Below are 18775 nucleotides of genomic sequence, written 5' to 3' on the forward strand. Positions count from 1 at the left end.
TTTTGACAAAGAAAAACTTGTAATTAATTGAACCTTTGGTATTGCCTTGTACAATGATTTGCAGGTATAAATACTATGTGCCTTTTTAAAACCTGTATGATTTAGTGCCAGTAGGTGGCACTCCATTATGTTTGTCTTCTAACTGAAAAAGACAAAAAGGGACTGTTACTGTATGATATTAGCCTTGTTACAGGAACCATATGATTAAGTTTCTCAATACATCATATTTTATTGATGTTTGTCAGATCATCAGGCCAATTCTATGTGCACCTTTTAAACCAATCTGAACTGTGCAATGCCTTTAAATGAAGGACTTTTGTTGTTCATTTTAGAGACTTTTGTATGTGTATGCACTGTTGTGAATAATGCACTGGATGCATTTGTTTTTCTATACACTGTCCACTTTTTTAATATATAAAGATCAGTACTGTTGATTACATTTTGGCCATGTGCTTTGTGAAACTGGATGGAACATTTTGCTACCCACCCCTCATTTCATTGTTACAATTTTACTTTGATCATTTTTCTTCTTCTTTTGATTAAAGCGATGGATCACATTACACAACAGCTCAGGAACTTAAACAATCAAAAAAACTGAACATGTTGCTGGGGAGGTATGGTGTTAGAAAATCCATACTGCACCAGTGTGTACTTTGAAGTCACACCGATTGTGCTGGTTTTATACATGTCCTTCTCTACTATTGTACATTCCTCAAAGAAACAACCATGTTATGTCACTTCCTGCAGCATATCTGGTTTATCTAAGGACATTTCCTGTGATGTTAAAATCACCAGAGGAGCTCTTTTTCAGCTTCTAAAGGGCAGATTTTTTCCATGAAGCAGGTACGTTTTTCAAAATAATTGATGTGTGTGTGGTTAGCCTGTAGATATGAATATTCCATCTTTGTATTTCATCATAATGCACTTAATGATTCAAAGCACTTGATGAATAGTCACAAAGTTGTAGGATGTTTTTGAAATGCTTTATGTGATGTTTGCTGGAACAATGCAAATAAATGTAAAAAAGAGCAAGAATGTTTTATGTGTGTACCCTTCAATCTGTAAAACAAAATGTGATTGGAGGTGTTATTACTTTTTAACTTCACATTTGTGTATGGCTATGTATTGTGTGGTAGTGTTGCTATAACCCAACAGCTTAACGCTTTTTACTCTCACCATAATGTTATATTTAATAAAATTACAAATCTACAAAATATTTTACAAGCTAATATCATTAAAAGCATACCTTGCACAATCTGTGTGACAGCTACGCTAGACACTGCACTGTTGATACCTATATTATTTCTGAATTGTTTCAGTCAAATGGAAAGATCAAAAGAAGCAAACCGTAGAATAAGCTGCATGCTGCAGAGGAGGACTGAGCTGGCACACCTCTGCATTATTCAGAGCAACTTTGAGGTTGCAGGTAGCTAAGTGCACCCTCAAAGAATGAATAAATAATGCCATTTCTGTTTCTGACTTCATGAGGAAAAAAACCTTTTACACAGAGACTTCAAAAAGTTCTAATTTTACAGCTCACAGCAGGCCTACACTCTGGGGATTCTGTGCAATATGGAGGTGTTTTAAGGGCAATCATTTTCACACACAGGGCACTCCTGGCATGGTGGTACTATTAGATTTTGTCAGCATGTCGGATTCAATGAGCCTGATATTTCTCACTCATCATTGTTTCATATCTTTCAGATGCACAAGTTGAATCTAAAAATAGATGCGGTATTTGAATGCTTCTTTCTAGTTCCCTATGCTGTGTCTTGCATTAAAATGTATACAGAGAGATGGTGCTTACCTTCCGGTACAAAGTTAAAATAGGACATAAGATAACTGGGTGAACCTAAATTTAACGACAAATGAGGAAGAAGTGGAAGGACACACAACCACACAGCTATGCAAGGTTCTTGCATTGACCTTTAAGTTAAGTATATGTAACACTGATAGGGGCAATTGTGATGCCTAATGAGTATTTTTACCTTTGATATTTTACATACATTTAGCTGATAATACTGATGTACTTTTACTTGATAAAAAAATAGTATGCATGACATTTACTTGTAACAGTATGATACAACTTGTAATAGAGTATGTTCACATTGTGTAGTGCTACACTTAATGAAGATACAAATCTTAATAGGCTACTTTATGAACCACTATGAAATACACTGTCCATTACAAGTTTTCTTGTTCCAGTTTGAGGAGTAAAAACTTTGAATTATAATCATGACAAGTTGTGAATGCTCTATACAATCTTAACAATTGGGCTTAAATACTACATTTGTGATAATAAAAATGTATGAGGATCATGTTTGCTCTTGTAGGCAATATTACATAGGCCTAACGACTTGCAGCAGGTGTTGTACGCTGCTGCGGCCACAGGTGTCGCCAGGGCGCCCTGTGTAGCAGCAGCAGCAGCAGCAGCCAGATGAACGGTCCGCAGCAGGAGGATCCAGTCCACTCCACACTCTCCATGTTGAAACGGAGCAACTTCTCCTCCAGCCGACTCCTACCGGGCCACCACAGCCCGCCTGCTGCTCCCCTCAACCCAGCTATCTCACACAGTCCCGTGCTATGAAGCTGGACTGGAAAAGAAGCTCGGACACAACTGTATGAGCACCACGCTAGTCGACACAGAGTAAGTTTACATTTAACTGATCTCCTAATACACCACGCCGACACGTCGATGAAGATACATTGCTATTTTTAGCGAACATCATTTGTATTTGTTCAACTAACGTATGTTTTATGTGCTAACGTACGTTAGCTAGCGGAGCTCAGATAGCATTAACTGGTAGAATAAGGAGGATTTGCTTTTTCGGTAGTTTTTGGGGTTCATAACTTCGCATTATTTGGAGGAATTTGGTCAGTCAGTGGTGGTAGTAACGTTATGTGTCTGTGTGGTGTGTTGTCTGCCCGGGTATTGGCTAATGTTATAAGCTAGCTAGCTAGCTACATAAAGTAAAACCCAACCTCATCACCCTGTTAGCAGACCATGCCCCATGCGGCTGCAGCTTGGCTGTCACTTGTTTGCATGGCAACCATGAACCTGTAACGTTACCTCTGTATGATTTCCTCGTATTTATTCTGTTAACCATCCTGCCATCACCTGCGTCTAGTGTAACGGTGGACTGCTTTTGTGTATTGGACCAATCAAAAATCGATAACGATAACGTTACTACGTTTTAACAGCGCGTGTAGTAACGTTAGAGCAATCACCGTAGCAATAACCATATAGCGATTAATGCTACTTCCAAACAACCTCCACATTACTCAAAGAAATTATAATACCAGTAACGTAACATCGCCGTAATGCCATGCAGGGCGCGACGTGCAGTATATAACGTAATGCGGTGTGTAGGAGAGCGCTGTGAGGCTGGTAGGCATTTAAATGTCAAATACCGGTACCCTACTGTAGTACAGGCCGAGACATCTTCAGCATGGTTCAACTCCAGTGTTTCTGGTGTAATGCCAAAGCTGTAACATTTGGCATGTTTCCTTACCATATGACTGTCAACAACCTTTTCTACAGAGACTCCTCTCAATGTATATCAAGAGCACTGGATAATTTAGTTTTTTTGTGGTATATTATACAAAATTAAGCAAACAGCCTTTATATTGAGTATAGGCATCTCCTATCAACTGTGTTGACATGACAAGAAAGTATTAAATTAATTGAATATGACCTTCTTTACTAATATGCAGTGTTCTTGTGATTGCAACTAGTCTGGCTATCACCAGACCAAGCTCAATCTTTTAAAGGAACACGCCGACTTATTGTTACTTTAGCTTATTCACCGCAACCCCCAGAGTTAGACAAGTCGATACATACCCTTCTCATCTCCGTGCTTGTTGTAACTCTGAGTGAACTCCAGGTGAACTCTCTGCTCCTCACCACAGGGCTTCAGGTGCTGCTAGCAAATCACTCCGCCCAAGTAGCAGAAGTAGCAGCGCTTCGCCTTTCTGAGAATATAGTTCCCAGTTTGTATACGGTTAGAAGACGGCTGTGTCTCACGTGACCTTGTTATTTGTACACGCTGTGACTATACAAATCACAACATGGAAATAGGAACATGCTGGCGTTATTTTGTCACTTATTGGGAGCAGTAGGCTAGTTGGAACTGGTTACCTTCAGGATCTGTGCTAACCAGGGTAGCGGTGGGGCCGTCGGACAGATTTACAACACACACGGAGATGAGAAGGGTATGTATCGACTTGTCTAACTCTGGGGATTACGGTGAATAAGCTAAAGTCCCAATAAGTCAGCGTGTTCCTTTAAGATTGAACATTAGTCTGGGGAGTCTGCTCTGTATTTTCTATTGCACAAGAGGCTTGATCAATGGGCATAGTTCAAATGACTGTGTACGCAGTTGGATAGTCCTTCAACCAATCAGACCAACGATCCGGGTGACGTGACAGCGGCATCAACGGGTTGCGGCGCTTCGGTGGCTGCTATGTTGAATGTAAACAAAAAGCTGCTTGGTCGCTTCTCTACCGTCATCGTGTTAAACCAGCCAATAGCGCGCCTGGTGGATAAGCCAGTTTTGTGATTGGTCCCCGCAAAATTGTAACGGAAGCAGGATAGATAAACTTACAGGTCTCCAGCCTGAGCTGCAGGGCAAAATCAAATTGCCGGCAGATCGGGCTGGGTTTACCCAGTCTAGATTAGAACTAGATGGATACATTGGCCAGTATTGGCTTATTGCAGACATATTGGTACCAGTCACAACTTTAAAAAAAAGCTAATTTGAGGAATCCTTATCAAAAATGTTTGTTTATTGTATGTGTTTATGAAAAAAAAGTAATAGGCCTATATCATAATCAGATTTTTTAAAACTCTCAAATACTGACATTGGTGTCAGCCTCAAAAATCCAGTGTGGTTTGGGCTATAGTGTACTTTAATATTAGATCTTGATGAGATAATGACTAAATGTGGAGATTTTACAGTGCCTCTTTGCCTCATCCATCTCTGTCTATTCCCAGTGCAGAAAAAGATAGAAGAGCTCACCATCTTTAATCGTGTGGTATTATGTGGAGCTGGGTTTAGCTAGAGATGAGAATAGCACAGAAGTGCACTTTAGTTAATAGTTAAAAGGGTTACTGGGATGTGTCACTCAAAATACTGAAAAAACAAACAAAACTTATGAGCAGGCTATCCAAGCACAGGAGGAAATGGTTACCAGAGTGCCAGAAGTGAAATGTCGGGTGATATTTGGGAAATCGCAGCTGAGGGAGAAGAGACAGCTTACCAGTCTTTACCAGTTCCCCACTTTCTCTTTTTGTCAAAGCTCTGCAAAGTCCTTGCTTTGTTGTCTCAGTGTTTCTGTGATCTGTCTGTACTTTCAGTTGACTCCATCTTAGGGGTGCATGATGTATCGACTCAATATCGTTATCGCGATATCACGTTGCGCAATATTATATTGAAAGTGTCGCGATAAGTATGCAATAGTTTGTTTATTTTGTGGAGCGCTGCGTCCCGTCCGTTGGCTGTGTGGCTTAGTTGTGTTTGATTTAGAGCCCGCTTGGAATGCTGTAATGATCATCATTTCATTGGCCAGTTACCGTGCCACTTGCACATGTTAGAACACGTCAGCGCACGGGACCACTACGTGACAAACCCTATGGAGCGTACCCATGACGCGTGTGCACATTTCGACAGAGTGACAGCGTAAGTGAAGAAATAGAGACAACAAAACGGAACGAATCAGAGAAGCGAAAGAAAATTTGTGCCTTGTTCTCTTTATTTGTTTATTTTATACTGTCCAACCAGTAAAACATGTCCTGTTCTGTAGACATGGTCCTTATTTATTTATTTATTTATTTATTCTTGTGGTACCAGTCCGATATAACCGTCAATTGAAATAAACGTGTTCTAAGAAAACTTGTTTAATTTGTTATGAATCTATTTTGATGGCGTTTTCCCGTAACTTTTGTAATTTTACATATTTAAAAATATTGAAATTAATATTGATATCGCAATGTCACATTTTGTCAATATCGTGCAACCCTACTCCATCTTTCAGAGTGGGTTATACAGAACAATAAAGGCCTGATATCCAGTATTAGGATTCTCTGTCAGACCGGCAGGCACTGTGACAAAAATCTATCTGATATTGAATGACCGCAAAATGTCAGACTGCAAGTCGTGTCAATAGCAGGGAGGAAACATATCAGGCATTTGAAGGTCATTAATAATGTGTGTCTCAAATAATAATGTGTGGCCATTGAAAATAGGTTGTGAGATCAATAACAACAGACTACTCATATTTGCATATCTGGTTTTGATCAAGTCTGTGTTGCTTTAAATACTCCATGTCTGATGCTCTCATTAAGCGAGGTTTATGGCCGCTGTGGTGTTCCCGGCACGAGGTGCAGGAGCCATAAAATGACATCACCACAGCTGTTGTTTCCAGGACAGAGGCTCCGCAAGTTGTCGAGGCGCGCGGTCGTGCGCCTCGGCACACTGTGCTTCCAGTTCAACACGGTCGGCTGGGAAGACGGGCCGAGCAGGTTGGCCTGTACAAACATCTGTATGATTCCTCATGTACAGACCACGGGGAGTCAAACAGCGTTAAATATGTGGTCAGCGAGAGCCACCACACTGGGAAAAGAAGCAGCATTTTGCTGGAGAGTGTGGAAAAACATGAGAGATCGCTTTGTCAAAATTAAAAAAACGGCCTCATAAAAAAGAGTGTTCTTAAAGGCCCGGACACACAGAGCCGATAATCAGCCGTTGGACAGTCTGGCGAGGTCAGTGACTCGAGTCTGTTCGGTGTGTTCCGTGCCATCGTCCGTCCGAGGGGCCGTCGTCCTTCATTTTGGCCGATTTGACATGTATAATAGGCGGGGCGGGCACTGCCGGCAGTCAGACTCAAATGACCCATCTGATTGGTAGAGTGCTAACCCGGAAACGGGGAGCAGAATAAGCGTGACTAGAGTCTCTCAAAATCTGGTGAAAATCTTTTAAACTGACCTTTGTCGATCTGAAATGAAGACAGATGCAGCAACTGCATGGCCTATTTCTCGCTTAAAATGTTTTCAGAAACACATTTCGGTGAACTAATTTATTACAATATGAGATCGTATCCTGAACAAGCCGCCATGACAGTCTGTCTTTGAATTTCTGGAGAAAACAGACCCACGTGACGCGTTCGTCCAATCAGCTGCCGGTTTTCATTTTTGGGCAACAATACAGATTAGCGGCGCCTGCTGTTATGGAGACGTATTGCATCTCGTCGCTTTGGTGTGTTCCGAGGCACTTTTTTGACCAATTTGGGGAGACTGATCAGCCCAACTGCCTTTTCTGCCGACGTTTGGCCGTCGGCTCTGTGTGTCTGGGCCTTTACAGAATTAGAGGCAGACAGTCATTTTGATTTGGAGATAAACGACCGCCATGTTTATAATTTGAATAGATAATTGTAATGGTTGGCGGTACGTCGGTGTTTATCATGGATGTGTTGAGTCTTACTCCTCCATAACCAAGCAAATCAAAGTCTATTCCATTTTTTTCCTGAGCTTTCCCATCTTAGCTTGCATAATGGTGGGAGGTTTTCTGTGCCGATCGCTTAACACCCAAAGTCTGGACATGCCATGTGACAGTGACAGCTACCTTGCACTAATCAGGTGGGGATATTTAATGGTTTTGGTCCCTAAGCCTATCAACTAGAACTGTGGCTTTGCACTGCCGTGAATGACAAATGGGTAGAGAGTAGCAGTGAATGAAGGAAAGGGAAAAAAAAAAAAAGGGTGGTGAGAATGTGAAGAGCTGTTTGAGCTATTTCTGTGGGTGGTTAGTTCTGTTTTTTTATCACTGCTTTTTCTAGCAGGAAGACACAGCAACAGATGTCCTAACTTTCATGCTGTGCTATGAGCAATACTCAGAAAGTAGTAAAATTCCACGTCCAACTAGGCTACATATTCTGTCGATCTGACTCAGGACTATAGGAGAAGCCATTAGGGATGTCGAAAGAACCGATACTAAGGTACCAAGTCAATGCCAACATTTGGAAAACGAGGCGGTACTCGTTTTTCTACAGTACCGCAGGTACAATGCAATTCTTCCGAAATATCTGGTATCGTGACACCCCTTGAAGCCACCCAAGGGCGTCCTGTTGGCCTTAACATGCTGACTGCTGTGTCCCTGTTTTGAGTCCAGCTGGGGACTTTTGTTACAGGTCATCTCTCGTCTCTCCCCCGAATGTCCAATCAGCTAGGATTGGGATTTTATTTTCAGGATATTAGTGGAATGAGAACAATTGGCAGTGCACAAATGCCAGTCAAAAGATTCCATGAATAGATCCTCACCTAGCTTCTGAATTTGACTGGGCTTCTTCATTCATTTAGCCGGTTGGACCATCACTGCTTTCTGTTAAGCTCAGATGTTGATGTCAGAGCTGTAATGGTTTATTTGGCCCACGTAATGATTCAGATGTTTATTTTACTGACAACAGAATAGTCATTGAACTTAAGCTAGTTGTCCTGAGTTGTTGTTGTCATGTCATAATGCAAATTCTGCAGCCTCCTCAATATTCAAACCGTGTGATTGTTTGGTATGTCTCACCACTGACACGCATTGCCATAGCCGTGCATTAATAGTGGCAGCGACAAGAAGAGATAAGGCAACTGATCATTTTGAATGCCAATAAGAAGTGAAGCTTTTGCCTGAATGACAAAATATCAGTACAAGGTGAAAAGAATGTACTGACACAGTTCCTAAGCAGGTCATATTGTGAAAAAGATTGTCACTTTACACTATACAAAAACTCTTGTTTGTCAGTATGGGAGTGTGAAACGTCTTCCTAGTAATTTTCCAAAAGATACTGAGCCCTATAAACTATTAGTTGAATCGGACTGCTCTTAACAATGGTAGTGTCCTACTCCAGGGTTTGATAAATGGCTCAGTGCAGTTCCAGTTCCCCTGAGATATGAAATGCTTTCCCCAACACCTAGTGTGGGAATCTAGGCTAATACTGCTCCATATTGAATCTGTCTCTCTGTCCCCAGAGAGCAAACGCACTTTTAGCTGCCTTTATCGTGCCAGGATTTTCTTCTCCTCCCATGCTCTTGCAGAGTATTTTTGTCCTAAGTTACTTTACAGCTGTATGTTGGCCTTTATATCTAAAAACAGGTACCTTTTTCACAGAATATCACTTTGTTTCCAGAGAAACCTCATCTGTGTTTACAAATACAATATGACAGTACTGCATGCTGTATACCCAAATGGAGGCATTATTTGTAGATTTCACAGTATAAAATCATTCAATCATTCAATCATTGACTTTAGTTACACCTGTCTGTATAGATGCAATGTTAACTGCTATAATATGAACTGTTCCATGTGATGACACCAGCTTTATAACCATAGACAGTTAAAGAAATGGACAAAGCCATGCCGTAGACGTTCACTGAGACCAGTGAAGGATATTAGAAGTACTTTTCCGGTGATGGCTGAGCGTTACTGCGTAGATGAGCTTGCTGACGTAGATGTGATGTGAGCAACCTGTCTGAAAGTTGGAAGTCTTCTGGTAGCTGTGCCAAGAGAAATCTCAATCATTCCCAATCTTACAGAGACGGAGAGCGTAGGTATATGTTAGGAGATAACAGGCTAATTATTGCTAACTAAAATGCTAGTTAACATTAGTAATTAAACTTAAACAGCTAATGTGAGTCGAAACTGCCTGCGAGCTTCTCCTGTACTGTACGGTAATTTGTCTTCTATGCGACAGAAAGTCGCGTGGTTATGACACAATCGTTAGCCTATTTTTACAAAAACTGCTGCTACGAAGCCATAACGTGAGGTACAAGGTGATGGAGCCTTTTATACATTGTCGTGTTTCTTTAGAAATAAACAATGGACAAATAGAGTCTTTAAACGCATCAGATGTAAAATTATTCGCTGTCAAAGTGGCGCCAAAATGAACGGCAGTCAATGGAATGCTAACGGCGGGTGAGTGCTTGGTACGCTTTGTGGACGCTCGCTTACCCCCTGGATTATAGCACAGTGAAATGTCTGTAGACAGTAGTCTTTTGTGTTAGTACCACACTAATCTGGGGAAGCAGCTTTCCCTTTTCTCGTTACAAAAGTGAGACAAAGACAAACTGTAACTGTTTAAAGACCTCTGAAACCATATTTATGATTCAGATACAACATTTTATTATGTAACCGGAAATAAGTTAAAGTTAAATAAGTTTTTTTTTTCCCCCATTAATGTATGAGATTTTCATACAGATTGAACAGTGTTGGCAATATTATTTGCATAATTATAATATGAAAACTAATAATTTGTCTTCTAAGTTTTCTTATTGCTATTTACCTTAGCCTTTTTTAACAGCATGCCTTCGGCCTGACATTTTATCCCCAGTGTTGTTCTGCGGCTTGGGAATTGTCTCCTACTCTTAAACACTTGTTCAAGTGGGGTCACTTGGGAGATATTTGACTGCAACTGAAAACGCAGGCATTTTTTTCTCTCCTTGTTGCATGCATATCTTCAAATATCCTGTCTTTATTCTTTAACACACAAATTTAGTTTTTTTGTGATTTACCTTGTGACCCCCTTGACGTTTGTTCCTAGTCTGCTGGGTAGATGGTGTGTGTATTTATAGAGCAGGTTTAACATCATAGAGCCACTGCTCTCCTTTTAACAGAGGCGGTGGCAGCTGGAGCATTCTCAAGGTAGCTAGCGCCTCTGCAATCAATATCCACCTCTCACTCATCGCTGGCTCAATGTATGGAGTTTCTTATGTAAATGCCGCCAGCTTCACTCTGGACCCAGTGTTTTTACTTTTGAGGGAATTGTAGGTACAGTCGCAAAACATCTTACATAAAATCACACAAATGCAAAGTTTAGTTATATGTAAGGCTTCTGTGTGTGTGTATGATACACGCTCGCAGGTTTTGTGTACACGGAGAACAGCTACATTATTGTGTTATTAGATGATAAGAGAGCATTCAGACTGAGGGTTGTTGCATCCTGTCTTTGCTATGCTCATTTTGAATGTAGATGTTTTGTTTTGATGTACACATTTGCAAATGACCTGCAGTACAAGTAGGCAAAGGAACACATGTCCTTGTCACGATCTGCATCTGTTTTTTTACTTAGTGGCAGGCCCTGCACAGAGACTTCGTCCAGTCCCTGAGATGGATTGGCACTGTGGACAGCCCATGTTAAATGCTGATAATCTGTAGTTTCAAGGGATAAACTGCAATGTCTGTGTTCAGTTTACAGAGGGCTTGATGTAGGTTTTTGGCATGCTTTTATTACATTGAGTGTTTTATTACGAAAGAGGTGATTCTGAGAGGCTTGATTGCATCATGGGTTTAAAGTGCCCATATTATGAAAAAAAAATAACGTTTTCTGGGATTATTTTGTGTCTCGGGTGCTTCCATACGCATACAAACTTGGGGAAAAAAAACATCCATGCCTTTTTGAGTGAGATACGGGTTTCTGGATGTGTCCTGCCTTCAGTCGCCGGGTGAGCTGTTCAAAATAGCCGAAACGAGGTGGCTAACCGTAGCATGCTAGCTCGTTCTGAATGGCCAAACACTGCTACAACACACACTAGTTCACCATAATCTACAAAAGAACTACTTACTACTGTCCCTGTTCTGCAGGTATTCCACACAAAGTTGGAAGTGTGCCCTCGTTTAGAAGAAGTCTCCCGGCTAATCCTGCCTTGTACTACTGAAGTTGTAGAAACAAACAGCTAGATGATGTGATCCTTACCTAGCTAGCTACTGCACATGTGCGAGGTCCTGCCAACAAAGGTGTTACAGCAGTGAGAGGTCTCACTCTGTAGCTAAAACAGAGACCTGAACACATGGTGAAAAGAGGAGCTGCAGAAATGTGCAGTACAACAAAAATATGGTGTTTTTTGAAAATGAAACCATGTAAACCTATTCTGGTACAACCTCAAAATACAATTATGAACCTGAAAATGAGCATAATATGAGCACTTTAATGTCAGCCTGTTAAAGCCCTTTTTGGATGGTCAACATTGTGCTTTGTGCAGACTTTGTTAGATTGGCTCAAATGTTTGGCATCTGCCAGCTGATGTTTTCATGTCATTGAATTTCATTTTTCAGACAAATCAGAAATGTTGTTGCTTCAGAAAATGAATACCCAGGTGTCAGCATTGTATTTATGAGGCTGTGTACTGTGTGTAGTATCTGTTGTCCTAATGGTGTAGTCAGGTAAGGGGAGAAAGTGACACTAAAAGGCTACTTGTGACACTCAGTCGTAGCTGTCTATGCCAAGAAAACAAGCATCACCTTAACCTTTAAGAAAGACCTCAGGTTTCAGAGCATGGGCAGTTTCCATGACATGGGACCGTCATCTGACTTCAGTCTTAAAGTGATACTGTACCCAAAATCTATCTTTTGGGTTAACACTCACTAGGGGTGCACGATATTGAAAGAAATGTGATATTGCGATATCGATAATGAATATTGCGATATTGATATTCATTTCGATATTTTTAAACATATGTAAAATTACCAAAGTTATGGGAAAACACATCAAAATAGATTTATAACAAATAAAACAAGTTTTCTTACAACACAACGTTTATTTCAACTGACTGTCATATTGGACTGGTCCAACATGTGTCTACAGAACAGGACATGTTTTACTGGTTGGACAGTATAAAATAAAATAAATAAATAAAGAGCATGTCTGTAGAACAAGACATGTACTGGTTGTATATACACTACAGTATAAAAAACAATGCAATGCACATCTGTTGGCTTAAAGCCAAAGTATTTCCAAGCTACTGAGGAGGAGGCATTACCCTACAGTCACATTAGCTACAAGAGACAGCTACCATTCATTTTCAATGGGAGTGGCCGTTTGGCCACGAGCGACTGCCAATCAGAGTGAAGGCAGCGTGAGGGCAGCGTGACGTATGTCAGTGGCTCAAGTCGAAGAAAATAATTCAAGATGGCGGAAAACGCTTCAGGACATCGTATTTATGTATATATCTGATATGTTTGGCATTTAATCTCATATATTGTGTTACTTTTATCGAGAAATAAATACTTTTAAAGCAGCCATATTATGCTCATTTTCAGGTTCATAATTGTATTTTAAGGTTGTACCAGAATAGGTTTACATGGTTTAATTTTCAAAAAACACCATATTTTTGTTGTACTGCAGTGCTCTCTCACTGCTGCAGATCCTCTTTTCAGCTGGTCTCTGTTTTAGCTACAGAGTGAGACCTCTTTTCTTCTTCTTCTTCTGTACTATCTTTGATTGCACTTGCACATGCCCAGTAGCTCAGCTGTAGATCATGTCAGCTAGCTAGCTCCATAGACAGTAAAAGAAAGGCTGTTTCTACAACTTCGGTCAGTTACAAGGCAGGATTAGCTGGGAGACTTCTAAATGAGGGCGCACATGGAAGTAATTCTTTTGTAGATTATGGTGAACTTGTGTGTGTTGTAGCAGTGCTTTGCTATTGAGAACGAGGTAGCATGCTAGCGTTAGCATGCTAACGCTAATGCTAACGCTACGAGCTAATGGTTGCGGTTAGCCTGCTCGTTTCGGCTTGTGACGTCACAAGCCGTGCCGATTTTGAACAGCTCACTCAGAGACTGAAGGCAGGACACATTCAGAAACCGTATCTCACTCTAAACAGCATGGATGGATTTTTTTCAAAGTTTGTATGTGTGTGGACGCACCAGAGACACAACATAACACCCCAAATCCCAGAAAGTGTTTTTTTCATAATATGGGCACTTTAAATCCAAAAACATTGTTCTTGTGACTTAACAATACCTCTGAAGTAACTTTTAAGACGTGGTTTAAGGTAGCACCGGAGAATTTCTGTTTACTGTTGCCAAGCAACCGGGGGTAGGCTAGGCAGGTTTCCTTTCAATCTCTGTTATTTCGTCATCTCCCAGAGCAACACTCATTTTCTTACTTTTGTGTTCTTTTTGCTCGGGGGAAATACAACGCTACCAAGTGATGTGTATTTTTCGAGAGGTGCATCAAAGAGTATAGACGTAACAAGAGGAGAAACTCAATGGAACTGCAGCTCCGCCATCTTAGACTGAATGTAACCCAACGTTCTATTGAGCTTCGCCTCTTGTTGCTTCTATACTCTTTGGGTACATGTCGGGCGGGATGCAACGCAAACAAAATATCGCGTAATTATCGCGAGACTTTCGGTATAATATCGCGCAACGTGATATCGCGATAACGATATTGAGTCGATATATTGTGCACCCCTAACACTCACCCTCGGTATATAAAGGATGACTGTAAATGGGTTTTAGCTTTGACTTTAATCAAAGCATTCATTTCTCCGTGCTCCCTCCCTCCACTGTTTGTGATAGGGGTGGGAATCACCAGAGGCTCCACGATCCGATATTATCATGATACTTGGGTCACAATACCATATTATTGCGTTTTTAAACGTACTGCGATATTATTCGTTATTGCAATTTATTACTTTTTTCCAACTTCAAATAATGTCCCCAAATGAAAACTTTGTCAACATCTGTTTTATCTAAAAAGATACATTTCTCTGTTTGTTCATCTCAATTCAATTTTCCGTAGTGGAAATTATTAATGTTATTATGTAAATTATGCTTAATTCCCCTTTAATTGTCTCCAAAACTATGCAGTAAAATAACTTTTTACATGGTCACAGTTAAGGTTCACTCTGAAGAGGATTACATTGGAAATTTCAGCAAACCTCTAAGGGAAAGCATTTATATTATTAATTTATTAGTTTAAAGTCCTCATATTATGCTCATTTTCAGGTTCATAATTGTATTTAGAGGTTATATATCAGAATAGGTTTACATGGTTTAATTTTCAAAAAACACCATATTTGTTGTACTGCACATTGCTGCAGCTCCTCTTTTCACCCTGTGTGTTGAGCTCTCTGTTTTAGCTACAGAGTGAGGCATACTAGCCAGTCAGAAGCAGAGTATGAGGGCGTTCCACGCTAGCAGCTAGGCGAGCATTATAACGTGTGTTACAAAGAGTTCGTCACGGAAGTAAAGGCTGGACTACAATAGAGCTGTTTGGAGCAGTTTGTGAACAGTGTTTTCTGTTGGAGATGGTAAGTCCCTTTGGGGTGGACTTTGGGCTTTTTCACTTTGTAAACCTATAACATGCACAAAAAAGATATATGACACAATAAAGGAAAGGGAAAAAGCCAAAAAGCATAATATGAGCACTTTAAAAGGTGATGGACGTGGACACCAATTATATTGTATATCATTTGTGCTGACTTCCCCTGTACATTAATGTACAGTGAAATTAGTTATGCTTATAGACAAGAACATTTTGAGCAGAATGATTGCTGAAATGTGAGTCTTCCTTTGTCCCTTTTGGCTGCTCCAATTATCGGTACCGTAACAGCACAAATACACACATCAAACTCCAAGCCCTGGGTGATTTGACTTATCTATACCATCCAGATATACACAGTGAAGCTGAATGGTGGTTGATCTAATTTGGTCCACAGGTTTTTCTCCCTTCCTGGGTTGAATGCAGGTCAGACACTGTCTGTCACTTTGGTGGAAAGGCATCTCCATCAGGGGCTGGGAACTTAATTTAATGATATTGATGTCATTTAACCAACTCCCAGGAGAGAGTGAAAAGGCAAGAGAGAGCAACAGAATGGAGAGAACTAAAACTAAAATGTATTTGGTACTTATGTACTGTACGGTTCAGTAGAACCACATCATACATATGTATGTTTCCTGTATTAAAGTGCTCATATTATGCTTTTTGGCTTTTCCCCTTTGCTTTATTGTGTCATATATCTTTTTTGTGCATGTTATAGGTTTACAAAGGGAAAAAGCCCAAAGTCCACCCCAAAGGGACTTACCATCTCCAACAGAAAACACTGTTCACAAACTGCTCCAAACAGCTCTATTGTAGTCCAGCCTTTACTTCCGTGACAAACTCTTTGTAACACACGTTATAATGCTCGCCTAGCTGCTAGCGTGGCACGCCCTCATACTGTGCTTCTGACTGGCTGGTAGTCCTTACCTAGCTACTGCGCATGTGTGACTCCCAAAAAAGATGGAACAGAAATGAGATGCCTCACTCTGTAGCTAAAACAGAGAGCTCAACACACAGGGTGAAAAGAGGAGCTGCAGCAACGTGCAGTACAACAAAAATATGCTGTTTTTTGAAAATTAAACCATGCAAACCTATCCTAGTACAACCTCTAAATACAATTATGAACCTGAAAATCAGCATAATATGAGCACTTTAAAACAAAACTTTTCCTTTTCCATTTTCTGTTGCACACACTTTTTTTGTCCAAACAGTCCTTTAATTGTATGAGTTTAAGTTTAAGTGTTGGTCTTTTAAGACAATGAAATGCCCACAATGTGAAGGTACACTATTTACCCCTCAGGAAAATGATAAAATTACATATTATATTATTAATAGGTAAAAGAACTGTGGGAAAGTTGGACAGGTAAAGGAAGGACATAAATACAATTAGAATGTTTTAATAAGATTGCCTAAGGAAGTGAAGGCACAATCTGAATAGTGATGTGCAGAATTTTAAAAACTGTAGATGGATAGATGTTCAATGACTTTGTGTATCACAGTCAGGAAATGTTGGTATATTTTGAATAGATCAATAAAATCGTAGGTCAGAATGTCAGCCAGTTTTTATTAGTTATCAGTGTTACCTCAGTCTACTATTTTCCCAGTTGGAGCACCTACTACTTGCCTCAAGTTTTTATTCAAACCCTTCCTATTGTTTCCCTTAATCGAGCCAGAGACACAACTATAAATCAGTGGGCAGGATCTGGCCTGGTCCCCTTCCTATGAGTCAGTCTTGGCTCTCTGCTGGGAAAATTGGGCCCACAGTGTCCTGATGTAGATGTTACTTAGTTCGATGCTTGAAAAGAGGGAGGGAGAGAGCACTGGTTATACAATATGTATGTGGCAGGGTTTCACCCATCCATAACCATATAGTTTTCAATGGAGGCCTATTGTGGCTAATCGTTCCCTCTAGAGGTGCAACGATGAATCGATTAATCGATTAGTTGTCAACTATTAAATTAATCGCCAACTATTTTGATAATCGATTAATCGTTTGAGTAATTTTTTTATTAAAAAAAAATAAGATTTCTCTGATTCCAGCTTGTTAAATGTGAATATGTTCTAGCTTCTTCTCTCCTCTGTGACAGTAAACTGAATATCTTTGAGTTTTGGACAAAACAAGACATTTATTATGTCCTCTTAGGCTTTGGGAAACCCTGATCCACATTTTTCACCATGTTTTGACATTTTTATAGATCAAACAACTAATCGATTAATTGAGAAAATAATCGACAGATTAATCGACTATGAAAATAATCGTTAGTTGCAGCCCTAGTTCCCTCGCTGTATTTTATTTGGCCCAGTTACTTGAAGCGAACGAGTAGAATTTGAAAATAAAAGACTTTGGCAAACCCACAAGCCTCTACAGTAAGTGATAGTGTTGTACATCTGCTGTCACAGTGACCAGTAGTTTCTACATGCCTGGCTCTGGGTGTTACCAAAATCCACCACTAAAGGGTTTATCGTGTTACTTTTTTGGGTAATTGTTGTGTTGTTGGACAGCATAGTGGCGGTAGAAAGGAATACAGGTCATGTGGTGAATGCAACCTCATATTCACGCACTTCTACATGGCACGCAGTTTGTTTTATTGCAAGAACAGATTTAAACGGTCTGGTCCTAATGAGAAGACGTAGGACAGCTAGGAGTGTGTATTAAAAAGTGGTGTAGTTCTGGAGTCCTTCCATCCTGGATGGACTCCAGAACTACACCACTTTTGGATGATCCAACCATGCCACATATGGGTCACAGTGTCTTACGTCACTTACTGTATTGCTCTTGTTCCATATGTCCTGCGTATCATACAAATCCCTCTTTTATGTAGGACAAGAAATGCTTAAATCAATCAATCAATCAATCAAATGTTTTTTTTTAAAGTGTAAAATCACCATTAAACATGGTCTCAGTGCACCTAAAATTAAAGGAACACAGAGACCGTAACAAAAGAATTGAACAGCACTAAATCAGTAATAATAAACAATACAAAACCAGCAACATAAGAGAATAAGTAAAAAAGGTTTGTGAAGGAGGCAGAAAGGATGGTGTGTTATGGTTGGCTGTAGTATAATGAGTAGAGGTGGGATTTCAATCTAGATGCAAAAATGTCAACTGAGTGAGCTTCTTTAACATGTAGTGAGATGCCATTCCAAAGATGAGGGGCACGGTAGGAGAATACTCGAGATGCTCTCGTAAATAGAAATGACGTAAATAGAAATTAGCGCTGTTTTGGTTATTTTGAAGATGCCATGGCCCTGTCAGCCAATCTTAGACTACCCCTTCCTTCCATCTTCCGCATGTCTTTCTGTTTTCCTCCACTTGCTATCGGTGTTCTGCTTACATGTCCTCTGCACTGCCTCCCCCCCTTTTGCTTTTGGCCCCCAAGCGCCCGTCAGCTCAGGGATTCTCTCTCAGTTCACTTCTTATTTAGGTTAGACGTACTCAAGTGTTGTGGCTTCCTCCTTCGCTTAGCGGTAGGACTTAAAGGCACAGATTCCATCTCTTCTGCCCAACCCATTTTACACTTGTTGGTTTGCCGGTAGATCATTAACTGGAGTGCCATCGGCAGAGAGCCATGCCAAGGTCTTTTACTGAACACCTTGGTAAAGTCAGAGAATTGGGGATACTTTTTTAGTCAGTGAAGTTCTCCTACTCAAGAAATGGTATTAATTTAACAAAAAAAAATATCATGTTAGG

At 40.3% G+C, this 18775-nt stretch overlaps 1 protein-coding gene across 5 annotated transcripts in view; it reads left to right on the forward strand.

Annotated features, from left to right (window-relative positions):
* The first annotated feature begins 2407 nt into the window (after positions 1 to 2407).
* osbpl5 (oxysterol binding protein-like 5) overlaps positions 2408 to 18775 on the forward strand; it is a 64086-nt gene continuing 47718 nt past the window's right edge. For 3 of the 5 annotated variants that reach the window (XM_036003094.1, XM_031282836.2, XM_036003093.1), the window contains exon 1: positions 2415 to 2647. The gene's annotated coding sequence lies outside the window, so the exon portion shown is untranslated. Of the gene's footprint in view, positions 2648 to 18775 lie in introns of all 5 variants that reach the window. The other 2 variants (XM_031282841.2, XM_036003095.1) reach the window with 1 other exon arrangement.

Source organism: Sander lucioperca, chromosome 7 (genome assembly GCF_008315115.2).
Source record: "Sander lucioperca isolate FBNREF2018 chromosome 7, SLUC_FBN_1.2, whole genome shotgun sequence".
In the NCBI taxonomy this organism is placed as follows: domain Eukaryota; kingdom Metazoa; phylum Chordata; class Actinopteri; order Perciformes; family Percidae; genus Sander; species Sander lucioperca.